Below are 14,475 nucleotides of genomic sequence, written 5' to 3' on the forward strand. Positions count from 1 at the left end.
TTGGACTTAGTGATTTTTCCGGCGTTTATCAGACCTTCAGATAGGGCAAATGTCAGAGAGCGTTCCGATTTCAGTTCCAGAGCGATTCGCCCAATGAGTCATTGATATTTAGTCATTTTCAGCCAATATTTTGGATTTTTGAAAATTTCACTTTTTTGTGAAAATATCCACTAAATAAGGGAATAATATGTGTGAGGGTACCCCAGGAGAGTTCCAAATGTGTGTGGGTAGAATATATATCCCAAGGGGGTAAAATTGAAAAAAGTTGAAAAAAAATTTTTTTTGGACTTAGTCATTTTTCCGACGTTTAACAGACTTTCAGATAGGGCAAATGTCAGTGAGCGTTCCGATTTCAGTTCCAGAGCGATTCGCCCAATGAGTCCTTGATATTTAGTCGTTTTCAGCCAATATTTTGGATTTTTGAAAATTTTACTTTTTTGTGAAAATATCCACTAAATGAGGGAATAATATGTGTGAGGGTACCCCAGGAGAGTTCCACATGTGTGTGGGTAGAATATATATCCCACGGGGGTAAAACTGAAAAAAGTTGAAAAATACTTTTTTTTTGTCTTAGTCATTTTTCCGGCGTTTATCAGACTTTCAGATAGGGCAAATGTCAGTGAGCGTTCTGATTTCAGTTCCAGAGCGATTCGACCAATGAGTCATTGATATTTAGTCATTTTCAGCCAATATTTTGGATTTTTGAAAATTTCACTTTTTTGTGAAAATATCCACTAAATGAGGGAATAATATGTGTGAGGGTACCCCAGGAGAGTTCCAAATGTGTGTGGGTAGAACATATATCCCAAGGGGGTAAAATTGAAAAAAGTTGAAAAATTATTTTTTCTTGGACTTAGTCATTTTTCCGGCGTTTATCAGACTTTCAGATAGGGCAAATGTCAGTGAGCGTTCCGATTTCAGTTCCAGAGCTATTCGCCCAATGAGTCCTTGATATTTAGTCGTTTTCAGCCAATATTTTGGATTTTTGAAAATTTCACTTTTTTGTGAAAATATCCACTAAATGAAGGAATAATATGTGTGAGGGTACCCCAGGAGTGTTCCAAATGTGTGTGGGTAGAATATATATCCCACGGGGGTAAAATTGAAAAAGTTGAAAAATTATTTTTTTTGGACTTAGTCATTTTTCCGGCGTTTATCAGACTTTCAGATAGGGCAAATGTCAGTGAGCGTTCCGATTTCAGTTCCAGAGCACTTAGCCCAATGAGTCCTTGATATTTAGTCGTTTTCAGCCAATTTTCTGGATTTTTGAAAAATTCACTTTTTTGTGAAAATATCCACTAAATGAGGGAATAATATGTGTGAGGGTACCCCAGGAGAGTTCCAAATGTGTGTGGGTAGAATATAAATCCCACGGGGGTAAAACTGAAAAAAGTTAAAAAATACTTTTTTTTTGGACTTAGTGATTTTTCCGGCGTTTATCAGACCTTCAGATAGTGCAAATGTCAGAGAGCGTTCCGATTTCAGTTCCAGAGCGATTCGCCCAATGAGTCATTGATATTTAGTCATTTTCAGCCAATATTTTGGATTTTTGAAAATTTCACTTTTTTGTGAAAATATCCACTAAATGAGGGAATAATATGTGTGAGGGTACCCCAGGAGAGTTCCAAATGTGTGTGGGTAGAATATATATCCCACGGGGGTAAAATTGAAAAAAGTTGAAAAATTATTTTTTTTGGACTTAGTCATTTTTCCGGCGTTTATCAGACTTTCAGATAGGGCAAATGTCAGTGAGCGTTCCGATTTCAGTTCCAGAGCGATTCGCCCAATGAGTCCTTGATATTTAGTCGTTTTCAGCCAATTTTCTGGATTTTTGAAAAATTCACTTTTTTGTGAAAATATCCACTAAATGAGGGAATAATATGTGTGAGGGTACCCCAGGAGAGTTCCAAATGTGTGTGGGTAGAATATAAATCCCACGGGGGTAAAACTGAAAAAAGTTGAAAAATACTTTTTTTTTGGAATTAGTGATTTTTCCGGCGTTTATCAGACCTTCAGATAGGGCAAATGTCAGAGAGCGTTCCGATTTCAGTTCCAGAGCTATTCGCCCAATGAGTCATTGATATTTAGTCATTTTCAGCCAATATTTTGGATTTTTGAAAATTTCACTTTTTTGTGAAAATATCCACTAAATGAGGGAATAATATGTGTGAGGGTACCCCAGGAGAGTTCCAAATGTGTGTGGGTAGAATATATATCCCAAGGGGGTAAAATTGAAAAAAGTTGAAAAAAAATTTTTTTTGGACTTAGTCATTTTTCCGACGTTTTACAGACTTTCAGATAGGGCAAATGTCAGTGAGCGTTCCGATTTCAGTTCCAGAGCGATTCGCCCAATGAGTCCTTGATATTTAGTCGTTTTCAGCCAATATTTTGGATTTTTGAAAATTTTACTTTTTTGTGAAAATATCCACTAAATGAGGGAATAATATGTGTGAGGGTACCCCAGGAGAGTTCCAAATGTGTGTGGGTAGAATATATATCCCACGGGGGTAAAACTGAAAAAAGTTAAAAAATACTTTTTTTTTGGACTTAGTGATTTTTCCGGCGTTTATCAGACCTTCAGATAGGGCAAATGTCAGAGAGCGTTCCGATTTCAGTTCCAGAGCGATTCGCCCAATGAGTCATTGATATTTAGTCATTTTCAGCCAATATTTTGGATTTTTGAAAATTTCACTTTTTTGTGAAAATATCCACTAAATGAGGGAATAATATGTGTGAGGGTACCCCAGGAGAGTTCCAAATGTGTGTGGGTAGAATATATATCCCACGGGGGTAAAATTGAAAAAAGTTGAAAAATTATTTTTTTTAGACTTAGTCATTTTTCCGACGTTTAACAGACTTTCAGATAGGGCAAATGTCAGTGAGCGTTCCGATTTCAGTTCCAGAGCGATTCGCCCAATGAGTCCTTGATATTTAGTCGTTTTCAGCCAATATTTTGGATTTTTGAAAATTTCACTTTTTTGTGAAAATATCCACTAAATGAAGGAATAATATGTGTGAGGGTACCCCAGGAGTGTTCCAAATGTGTGTGGGTAGAATATATATCCCACGGGGGTAAAATTGAAAAAGTTGAAAAATTATTTTTTTTGAACTTAGTCATTTTTCCGGCGTTTATCAGACTTTCAGATAGGGCAAATGTCAGTGAGCGTTCCGATTTCAGTTCCAGAGCGATTCGCCCAATGAGTCCTTGATATTTAGTCATTTTCAGCCAATTTTCTGGATTTTTGAAAAATTCACTTTTTTGTGAAAATATCCACTAAATGAGGGAATAATATGTGTGAGGTTAGCCCAGGAGAGTTCCAAATGTGTGTGAGTAGAATATATATCCCACGGGGGTAAAATTGAAAAAAGTTGAAACATTTTTTTTTTTGGACTTAGTCATTTTTCCGGCGTTTATCAGACTTTCAGATAGGGCAAATGTCAGTGAGCGTTCCGATTTCAGTTCCAGAGCGATTCGCCCAATGAGTACTTGATATTTAGTCATTTTCAGGCAATTTTCTGGATTTTTGAAAATTTCACTTTTTTGTGAAAATATCCACTAAATGAGGGAATAATATGTGTGAGGGTAGCCCAGCAGAGTTCCAAATGTGTGTGGGTGGAATATATATCCCACGGGGGTAAAATTGAAAAAAGTTGAAAAAAATTTTTTTTTTTGGACTTAGTCATTTTTCCGGCGTTTATCAGACTTTCAGATAGGGCAAATGTCAGTGAGCATTCCGATTTCAGTTCCAGAGCGATTCGCCCAGTGAGTCCTTGATATTTAGTCGATTTCAGCCAATTTTCTGGATTTTTGAAAAATTCACTTTTTTTGTGAAAATATCCACTAAATGAGGGAATAATATGTGTGAGGGTACCCCAGGAAAGTTCCAAATGTGTGTGGGTAGAAAATATATATCCCACGGGGGTAAAATTGAAAAAAGTTGAAAAAATTTTTTTTTTGGACTTATTCATTTTTCCGCCGTTTATCAGACTTTCAGATAGGGCAAATGTCAGTGAGCGTTCCGATTTCAGTTCCAGAGCGATTCGCCCAATGAGTCCTTGATATTTAGTCGTTTTCAGACAATATTTTGGATTTTTGAAAATTTCACTTTTTTGTGAAAATATCCACTAAATGAGGGAATAATATGTGTGAGGGTACCCCAGGAGAGTTCCAAATGTGTGTGGGTAGAATATATATCCCACGGGGGTAAAATTGAAAAAAGTTTAAAAAAAAATGTTTTTGGACTTAGTCATTTTTCCGCCGTTTAACAGACTTTCAGGTAGGGCAAATGTCAGTGAGCGTTCCGATTTCAGTTCCAGAGCGATTCGCCCAATGAGTCCTTGATATTTAGTCGTTTTCAGCCAATATTTTGGATTTTAGAAAATTTCACTTTTTTGTGAAAATATCCACTAAATGAGGGAATAATATGTGTGAGGGTAGCCCAGGAGAGTTCCAATTGTGTGTGGGTAGAATATATATCCCACGGGGGTAAAATTGAAAGAAGTTGAAAAAAATTTTTTTTTTGGACTTAGTCATTTTTCCGGTATTTATCAGCCTTTCAGATAGGGCAAATGTCAGTGAGCGTTCCGATTTCAGTTCCAGAGCGATTCGCCCAATGAGTCCTTTATATTTAGTCATTTTCAGCCAATTTTCTGGATTTTTGAAAAATTCACTTTTTTGTGAAAATATCCACTAAATGAGGGAATAATATGTGTGAGGGTACCCCAGGAGAGTTCCAAATGTGTGTGGGTAGAATATATATCCCACGGGGGTAAAATTGAAAAAAGTTGAAAAATTATTTTTTTGGACTTAGTCATTTTTCCGGCGTTTATCAGACTTTCAGATAGGGCAAATGTCAGTGAGCGTTCCGATTTCAGTTCCAGAGCGATTCGCCCAATGAGTCCTTGATATTTAGTCATTTTCAGCCAATTTTCTGGATTTTTGAAAAATTCACATTTTTGTAAAAATATCCACTAAATGAGGGAATAATATGTGTGAGGGTACCCCAGGAGAGTTCCAAATGTGTGTGGGTAGAATGTATATCCCACGGGGGTAAAATTGAAAAAAGTTGAAAATTTTTTTTTTTTTGGACTTAGTCATTTTTCCGGCGTTTATCAGAGTTTCAGATAGGGCAAATGTCAGTGATTTCAGTTCCAGAGCGATTCGCCCAGTGAGTCCTTGATATTTAGTCGTTTTCAGCCAATATTTTGGATTTTTGAAAATTTCACTTTTTTGTGAAAATATCCACTAAATGAGGGAACAATATGTGTGAGGGTACCCCAGGAGAGTTCCAAATGTGTGTGGGTAGAATATATATCCCACGGGGGTAAAATTGAAAAAGTTGAAAAATTATTTTTTTTGGACTTAGTCATTTTTCCGGCGTTTATCAGACTTTCAGATAGGGCAAATGTCAGTGAGCGTTCCGATTTCAGTTCCAGAGCACTTAGCCCAATGAGTCCTTGATATTTAGTCGTTTTCAGCCAATTTTCTGGATTTTTGAAAAATTCACTTTTTTGTGAAAATATCCACTAAATGAGGGAATAATATGTGTGAGGGTACCCCAGGAGAGTTCCAAATGTGTGTGGGTAGAATATAAATCCCACGGGGGTAAAACTGAAAAAAGTTAAAAAATACTTTTTTTTTGGACTTAGTGATTTTTCCGGCGTTTATCAGACCTTCAGATAGTGCAAATGTCAGAGAGCGTTCCGATTTCAGTTCCAGAGCGATTCGCCCAATGAGTCATTGATATTTAGTCATTTTCAGCCAATATTTTGGATTTTTGAAAATTTCACTTTTTTGTGAAAATATCCACTAAATGAGGGAATAATATGTGTGAGGGTACCCCAGGAGAGTTCCAAATGTGTGTGGGTAGAATATATATCCCACGGGGGTAAAATTGAAAAAAGTTGAAAAATTATTTTTTTTGGACTTAGTCATTTTTCCGGCGTTTATCAGACTTTCAGATAGGGCAAATGTCAGTGAGCGTTCCGATTTCAGTTCCAGAGCGATTCGCCCAATGAGTCCTTGATATTTAGTCGTTTTCAGCCAATTTTCTGGATTTTTGAAAAATTCACTTTTTTGTGAAAATATCCACTAAATGAGGGAATAATATGTGTGAGGGTACCCCAGGAGAGTTCCAAATGTGTGTGGGTAGAATATAAATCCCACGGGGGTAAAACTGAAAAAAGTTGAAAAATACTTTTTTTTTGGAATTAGTGATTTTTCCGGCGTTTATCAGACCTTCAGATAGGGCAAATGTCAGAGAGCGTTCCGATTTCAGTTCCAGAGCTATTCGCCCAATGAGTCATTGATATTTAGTCATTTTCAGCCAATATTTTGGATTTTTGAAAATTTCACTTTTTTGTGAAAATATCCACTAAATGAGGGAATAATATGTGTGAGGGTACCCCAGGAGAGTTCCAAATGTGTGTGGGTAGAATATATATCCCAAGGGGGTAAAATTGAAAAAAGTTGAAAAAAAATTTTTTTTGGACTTAGTCATTTTTCCGACGTTTTACAGACTTTCAGATAGGGCAAATGTCAGTGAGCGTTCCGATTTCAGTTCCAGAGCGATTCGCCCAATGAGTCCTTGATATTTAGTCGTTTTCAGCCAATATTTTGGATTTTTGAAAATTTTACTTTTTTGTGAAAATATCCACTAAATGAGGGAATAATATGTGTGAGGGTACCCCAGGAGAGTTCCAAATGTGTGTGGGTAGAATATATATCCCACGGGGGTAAAACTGAAAAAAGTTAAAAAATACTTTTTTTTTGGACTTAGTGATTTTTCCGGCGTTTATCAGACCTTCAGATAGGGCAAATGTCAGAGAGCGTTCCGATTTCAGTTCCAGAGCGATTCGCCCAATGAGTCATTGATATTTAGTCATTTTCAGCCAATATTTTGGATTTTTGAAAATTTCACTTTTTTGTGAAAATATCCACTAAATGAGGGAATAATATGTGTGAGGGTACCCCAGGAGAGTTCCAAATGTGTGTGGGTAGAATATATATCCCACGGGGGTAAAATTGAAAAAAGTTGAAAAATTATTTTTTTTAGACTTAGTCATTTTTCCGACGTTTAACAGACTTTCAGATAGGGCAAATGTCAGTGAGCGTTCCGATTTCAGTTCCAGAGCGATTCGCCCAATGAGTCCTTGATATTTAGTCGTTTTCAGCCAATATTTTGGATTTTTGAAAATTTCACTTTTTTGTGAAAATATCCACTAAATGAAGGAATAATATGTGTGAGGGTACCCCAGGAGTGTTCCAAATGTGTGTGGGTAGAATATATATCCCACGGGGGTAAAATTGAAAAAGTTGAAAAATTATTTTTTTTGAACTTAGTCATTTTTCCGGCGTTTATCAGACTTTCAGATAGGGCAAATGTCAGTGAGCGTTCCGATTTCAGTTCCAGAGCGATTCGCCCAATGAGTCCTTGATATTTAGTCATTTTCAGCCAATTTTCTGGATTTTTGAAAAATTCACTTTTTTGTGAAAATATCCACTAAATGAGGGAATAATATGTGTGAGGTTAGCCCAGGAGAGTTCCAAATGTGTGTGAGTAGAATATATATCCCACGGGGGTAAAATTGAAAAAAGTTGAAACATTTTTTTTTTTGGACTTAGTCATTTTTCCGGCGTTTATCAGACTTTCAGATAGGGCAAATGTCAGTGAGCGTTCCGATTTCAGTTCCAGAGCGATTCGCCCAATGAGTACTTGATATTTAGTCATTTTCAGGCAATTTTCTGGATTTTTGAAAATTTCACTTTTTTGTGAAAATATCCACTAAATGAGGGAATAATATGTGTGAGGGTAGCCCAGCAGAGTTCCAAATGTGTGTGGGTGGAATATATATCCCACGGGGGTAAAATTGAAAAAAGTTGAAAAAAATTTTTTTTTTTGGACTTAGTCATTTTTCCGGCGTTTATCAGACTTTCAGATAGGGCAAATGTCAGTGAGCATTCCGATTTCAGTTCCAGAGCGATTCGCCCAGTGAGTCCTTGATATTTAGTCGATTTCAGCCAATTTTCTGGATTTTTGAAAAATTCACTTTTTTTGTGAAAATATCCACTAAATGAGGGAATAATATGTGTGAGGGTACCCCAGGAAAGTTCCAAATGTGTGTGGGTAGAAAATATATATCCCACGGGGGTAAAATTGAAAAAAGTTGAAAAAATTTTTTTTTTGGACTTATTCATTTTTCCGCCGTTTATCAGACTTTCAGATAGGGCAAATGTCAGTGAGCGTTCCGATTTCAGTTCCAGAGCGATTCGCCCAATGAGTCCTTGATATTTAGTCGTTTTCAGCCAATTTTCTGGATTTTAGAAAATTTCACTTTTTTGTGAAAATATCCACTAAATGAGGGAATAATATGTGTGAGGGTACCCCAGGGGAGTTCCAAATGTGTGTGGGTAGAATATATATCCCACGGGGGTAAAATTGAAAAAAGTTTAAAAAAAAATGTTTTTGGACTTAGTCATTTTTCCGCCGTTTAACAGACTTTCAGGTAGGGCAAATGTCAGTGAGCGTTCCGATTTCAGTTCCAGAGCGATTCGCCCAATGAGTCCTTGATATTTAGTCGTTTTCAGCCAATATTTTGGATTTTAGAAAATTTCACTTTTTTGTGAAAATATCCACTAAATGAGGGAATAATATGTGTGAGGGTAGCCCAGGAGAGTTCCAATTGTGTGTGGGTAGAATATATATCCCACGGGGGTAAAATTGAAAGAAGTTGAAAAAATTTTTTTTTTTGGACTTAGCCATTTTTCCGGTATTTATCAGACTTTCAGATAGGGCAAATGTCAGTGAGCGTTCCGATTTCAGTTCCAGAGCGATTCGCCCAATGAGTCCTTTATATTTAGTCATTTTCAGCCAATTTTCTGGATTTTTGAAAAATTCACTTTTTTGTGAAAATATCCACTAAATGAGGGAATAATATGTGTGAGGGTAGCCCAGGAGAGTTCCAAATGTGTTTGGGTAGAATATATATCCCACGGGGGTAAAATTGAAAAAAGTTGAAAAATTTTTTTTTTTGGACTTAGTCATTTTTCCAGCGTTTATCAGACTTTCAGATAGGGCAAATGTCAGTGAGCGTTCCGATTTCAGTTCCAGAGCGATTCGCCCAATGAGTCCTTGATATTTAGTCGTTTTCAGACAATATTTTGGATTTTTGAAAATTTCACTTTTTTGTGAAAATATCCACTAAATGAGGGAATAATATGTGTGAGGGTACCCCAGGAGAGTTCCAAATGTGTGTGGGTAGAATATATATCCCACGGGGGTAAAATTGAAAAAAGTTTAAAAAAAAATGTTTTTGGACTTAGTCATTTTTCCGCCGTTTAACAGACTTTCAGGTAGGGCAAATGTCAGTGAGCGTTCCGATTTCAGTTCCAGAGCGATTCGCCCAATGAGTCCTTGATATTTAGTCGTTTTCAGCCAATATTTTGGATTTTAGAAAATTTCACTTTTTTGTGAAAATATCCACTAAATGAGGGAATAATATGTGTGAGGGTAGCCCAGGAGAGTTCCAATTGTGTGTGGGTAGAATATATATCCCACGGGGGTAAAATTGAAAGAAGTTGAAAAAAATTTTTTTTTTGGACTTAGTCATTTTTCCGGTATTTATCAGCCTTTCAGATAGGGCAAATGTCAGTGAGCGTTCCGATTTCAGTTCCAGAGCGATTCGCCCAATGAGTCCTTTATATTTAGTCATTTTCAGCCAATTTTCTGGATTTTTGAAAAATTCACTTTTTTGTGAAAATATCCACTAAATGAGGGAATAATATGTGTGAGGGTACCCCAGGAGAGTTCCAAATGTGTGTGGGTAGAATATATATCCCACGGGGGTAAAATTGAAAAAAGTTGAAAAATTATTTTTTTGGACTTAGTCATTTTTCCGGCGTTTATCAGACTTTCAGATAGGGCAAATGTCAGTGAGCGTTCCGATTTCAGTTCCAGAGCGATTCGCCCAATGAGTCCTTGATATTTAGTCATTTTCAGCCAATTTTCTGGATTTTTGAAAAATTCACATTTTTGTAAAAATATCCACTAAATGAGGGAATAATATGTGTGAGGGTACCCCAGGAGAGTTCCAAATGTGTGTGGGTAGAATGTATATCCCACGGGGGTAAAATTGAAAAAAGTTGAAAATTTTTTTTTTTTTGGACTTAGTCATTTTTCCGGCGTTTATCAGAGTTTCAGATAGGGCAAATGTCAGTGATTTCAGTTCCAGAGCGATTCGCCCAGTGAGTCCTTGATATTTAGTCGTTTTCAGCCAATATTTTGGATTTTTGAAAATTTCACTTTTTTGTGAAAATATCCACTAAATGAGGGAACAATATGTGTGAGGGTACCCCAGGAGAGTTCCAAATGTGTGTGGGTAGAATATATATCCCACGGGGGTAAAATTGAAAAAAGTTGAAAAATTATTCTTTTTGGACTTAGTCATTTTTCTGGCGTTTATCAGACTTTCAGATAGGGCAAATGTCAGTGAGCGTTCCGATTTCAGTTCCAGAGCGATTCGCCCAATGAGTCCTTGATATTTAGTCATTTTCAGCCAATTTTCTGGATTTTTGAAAAATTCACATTTTTGTAAAAATATCCACTAAATGAGGGAATAATATGTGTGAGGGTACCCCAGGAGAGTTCCAAATGTGTGTGGGTAGAATATATATCCCACGGGGGTAAAATTGAAAAAAGTTGAAAAATTTTTTTTTTTGGACTTGGTCATTTTTCCGCCGTTTATCAGACTTTCAGATAGGGCAAATGTCAGTGAGCATTCCGATTTCAGTTCCAGAGCGATTCGCCCAATGAGTCCTTGATATTTAGTCGTTTTCAGCCAATATTTTGGATTTTAGAAAATTTCACTTTTTTGTGAAAATATCCACTAAATGAGGGAATAATATGTGTGAGGGTAGCCCAGGAGAGTTCCAATTGTGTGTGGGTAGAATATATATCTCACGGGGGTAAAATTGAAAGAAGTTGAAAAAATTTTTTTTTTTGGACTTAGTCATTTTTCCGGTATTTATCAGACTTTCAGATAGGGCAAATGTCAGTGAGCGTTCCGATTTCAGTTCCAGAGCGATTCGCCCAATGAGTCCTTTATATTTAGTCATTTTCAGCCAATTTTCTGGATTTTTGAAAAATTCACTTTTTTGTGAAAATATCCACTAAATGAGGGAATAATATGTGTGAGGGTAGCCCAGGAGAGTTCCAAATGTGTTTGGGTAGAATATATATCCCACGGGGGGAAAATTGAAAAAAGTTGAAAAATTTTTTTTTTTGGACTTAGTCATTTTTCCAGCGTTTATCAGACTTTCAGATAGGGCAAATGTCAGTGAGCGTTCCGATTTCAGTTCCAGAGCGATTCGCCCAATGAGTCCGTGATATTTAGTCGTTTTCAGACAATATTTTGGATTTTTGAAAATTTCACTTTTTTGTGAAAATATCCACTAAATGAGGGAATAATATGTGTGAGGGTACCCCAGGAGAGTTCCAAATGTGTGTGGGTAGAATATATATCCCACGGGGGTAAAATTGAAAAAAGTTGAAAAATTTTTTTTTTTTGACTTAGTCATTTTTCCGGCGTTTATCAGACTTTCAGATAGGGCAAATGTCAGTGATTTCAGTTCCAGAGCGATTCGCCCAATGAGTCCTTGATATTTAGTCGTTTTCAGCCAATATTTTGGATTTTAGAAAATTTCACTTTTTTGTGAAAATATCCACTAAATGAGGGAATAATATGTGTGAGGGTAGCCCAGGAGAGTTCCAATTGTGTGTGGGTAGAATATATATCTCACGGGGGTAAAATTGAAAGAAGTTGAAAAAATTTTTTTTTTTGGACTTAGTCATTTTTCCGGTATTTATCAGACTTTCAGATAGGGCAAATGTCAGTGAGCGTTCCCATTTCAGTTCCAGAGCGATTCGCCCAATGAGTCCTTTATATTTAGTCATTTTCAGCCAATTTTCTGGATTTTTGAAAAATTCACTTTTTTGTGAAAATATCCACTAAATGAGGGAATAATATGTGTGAGGGTAGCCCAGGAGAGTTCCAAATGTGTTTGGGTAGAATATATATCCCACGGGGGTAAAATTGAAAAAAGTTGAAAAATTTTTTTTTTTGGACTTAGTCATTTTTCCGGCGTTTATCAGACTTTCAGATAGGGCAAATGTCAGTGAGCGTTCCGATTTCAGTTCCAGAGCGATTCGCCCAATGAGTCCTTGATACTTAGTCGTTTTCAGACAATATTTTGGATTTTTGAAAATTTCACTTTTTTGTGAAAATATCCACTAAATGAGGGAATAATATGTGTGAGGGTACCCCAGGAGAGTTCCAAATGTGTGTGGGTAGAATATATATCCCACGGGGGTAAAATTGAAAAAAGTTGAAAAATTTTTTTTTTTGGACTTAGTCATTTTTCCGCCGTTTATCAGACTTTCAGATAGGGCAAATGTCAGTGAGCGTTCCGATTTCAGTTCCAGAGCGATTCGCCCAATGAGTCCTTGATATTTAGTCGTTTTCAGCCAATATTTTGGATTTTAGAAAATTTCACTTTTTTGTGAAAATATCCACTAAATGAGGGAATAATATGTGTGAGGGTAGCCCAGGAGAGTTCCAAATGTGTCTGGGTAGAATATATATCCCACGGGGGTAAAATTGAAAAAAGTTGAAAAATTTTTTTTTTTGGACTTAGTCATTTTTCCAGCGTTTATCAGACTTTCAGATAGGGCAAATGTCAGTGAGCGTTCCGATTTCAGTTCCAGAGCGATTCGCCCAATGAGTCCTTGATATTTAGTCGTTTTCAGACAATATTTTGGATTTTTGAAAATTTCACTTTTTTGTGAAAATATCCACTAAATGAGGGAATAATATGTGTGAGGGTACCCCAGGAGAGTTCCAAATGTGTGTGGGTAGAATATATATCCCACGGGGGTAAAATTGAAAAAAGTTGAAAATTTTTTTTTTTTGGACTTAGTCATTTTTCCGGCGTTTATCAGACTTTCAGATAGGGCAAATGTCTGTGAGCGTTCCGATTTCAGTTCCAGAGCGATTCGCCCAATGAGTCCTTGATATTTAGTCGTTTTCAGCCAATATTTTGGATTTTTGAAAATTTCACTTTTTTGTGAAAATATCCACTAAATGAGGGAATAATATGTGTGAGGGTACCCCAGGAGAGTTCCAAATGTGTGTGGGTAGAATATATATCCCACGGGGGTAAAATTGAAAAAAGTTGAAAAATTTTTTTTTTTGGACTTAGTCATTTTTCCGCCGTTTATCAGACTTTCAGATAGGGCAAATGTCAGTGAGCGTTCCGATTTCAGTTCCAGAGCGATTCGCCCAATGAGTCCTTGATATTTAGTCGTTTTCAGCCAATATTTTGGATTTTAGAAAATTTCACTTTTTTGTGAAAATATCCACTAAATGAGGGAATAATATGTGTGAGGGTAGCCCAGGAGAGTTCCAAATGTGTCTGGGTAGAATATATATCCCACGGGGGTAAAATTGAAAAAAGTTGAAAAATTTTTTTTTTTGGACTTAGTCATTTTTCCAGCGTTTATCAGACTTTCAGATAGGGCAAATGTCAGTGAGCGTTCCGATTTCAGTTCCAGAGCGATTCGCCCAATGAGTCCTTGATATTTAGTCGTTTTCAGACAATATTTTGGATTTTTGAAAATTTCACTTTTTTGTGAAAATATCCACTAAATGAGGGAATAATATGTGTGAGGGTACCCCAGGAGAGTTCCAAATGTGTGTGGGTAGAATATATATCCCACGGGGGTAAAATTGAAAAAAGTTGAAAATTTTTTTTTTTTGGACTTAGTCATTTTTCCGGCGTTTATCAGACTTTCAGATAGGGCAAATGTCTGTGAGCGTTCCGATTTCAGTTCCAGAGCGATTCGCCCAATGAGTCCTTGATATTTAGTCGTTTTCAGCCAATATTTTGGATTTTTGAAAATTTCACTTTTTTGTGAAAATATCCACTAAATGAGGGAATAATATGTGTGAGGGTACCCCAGGAGAGTTCCAAATGTGTGTGGGTAGAATATATATCCCACGGGGGTAAAATTGAAAAAAGTTGAAAAATTATTTTTTTTGGACTTAGTCATTTTTCCGGCGTTTATCAGACTTTCAGATAGGGCAAATGTCAGTGAGCGTTCCGATTTCAGTTCCAGAGCGATTAGCCCAATGAGTCCTTGATATTTAGTCATTTTCAGCCAATTTTCTGGATTTTTGAAAAATTCACATTTTTGTAAAAATATCCACTAAATGAGGGAATAATATGTGTGAGGGTACCCCAGGAGAGTTCCAAATGTGTGTGGGTAGAATATATATCCCACGGGGGTAAAATTGAAAAAAGTTGAAAAATTTTTTTTTTTGGACTTAGTCATTTTTCCGCCGTTTATCAGACTTTCAGATAGGGCAAATGTCAGTGAGCGTTCCGATTTCAGTTCCAGAGCGATTCGCCCAATGAGTCCT

Source organism: Phyllobates terribilis, unplaced genomic scaffold, assembly GCF_046119375.1.
Source record: "Phyllobates terribilis strain yellow unplaced genomic scaffold, ASM4611937v1 Scaffold_72__1_contigs__length_7157903, whole genome shotgun sequence".
Taxonomy (NCBI): domain Eukaryota; kingdom Metazoa; phylum Chordata; class Amphibia; order Anura; family Dendrobatidae; genus Phyllobates; species Phyllobates terribilis.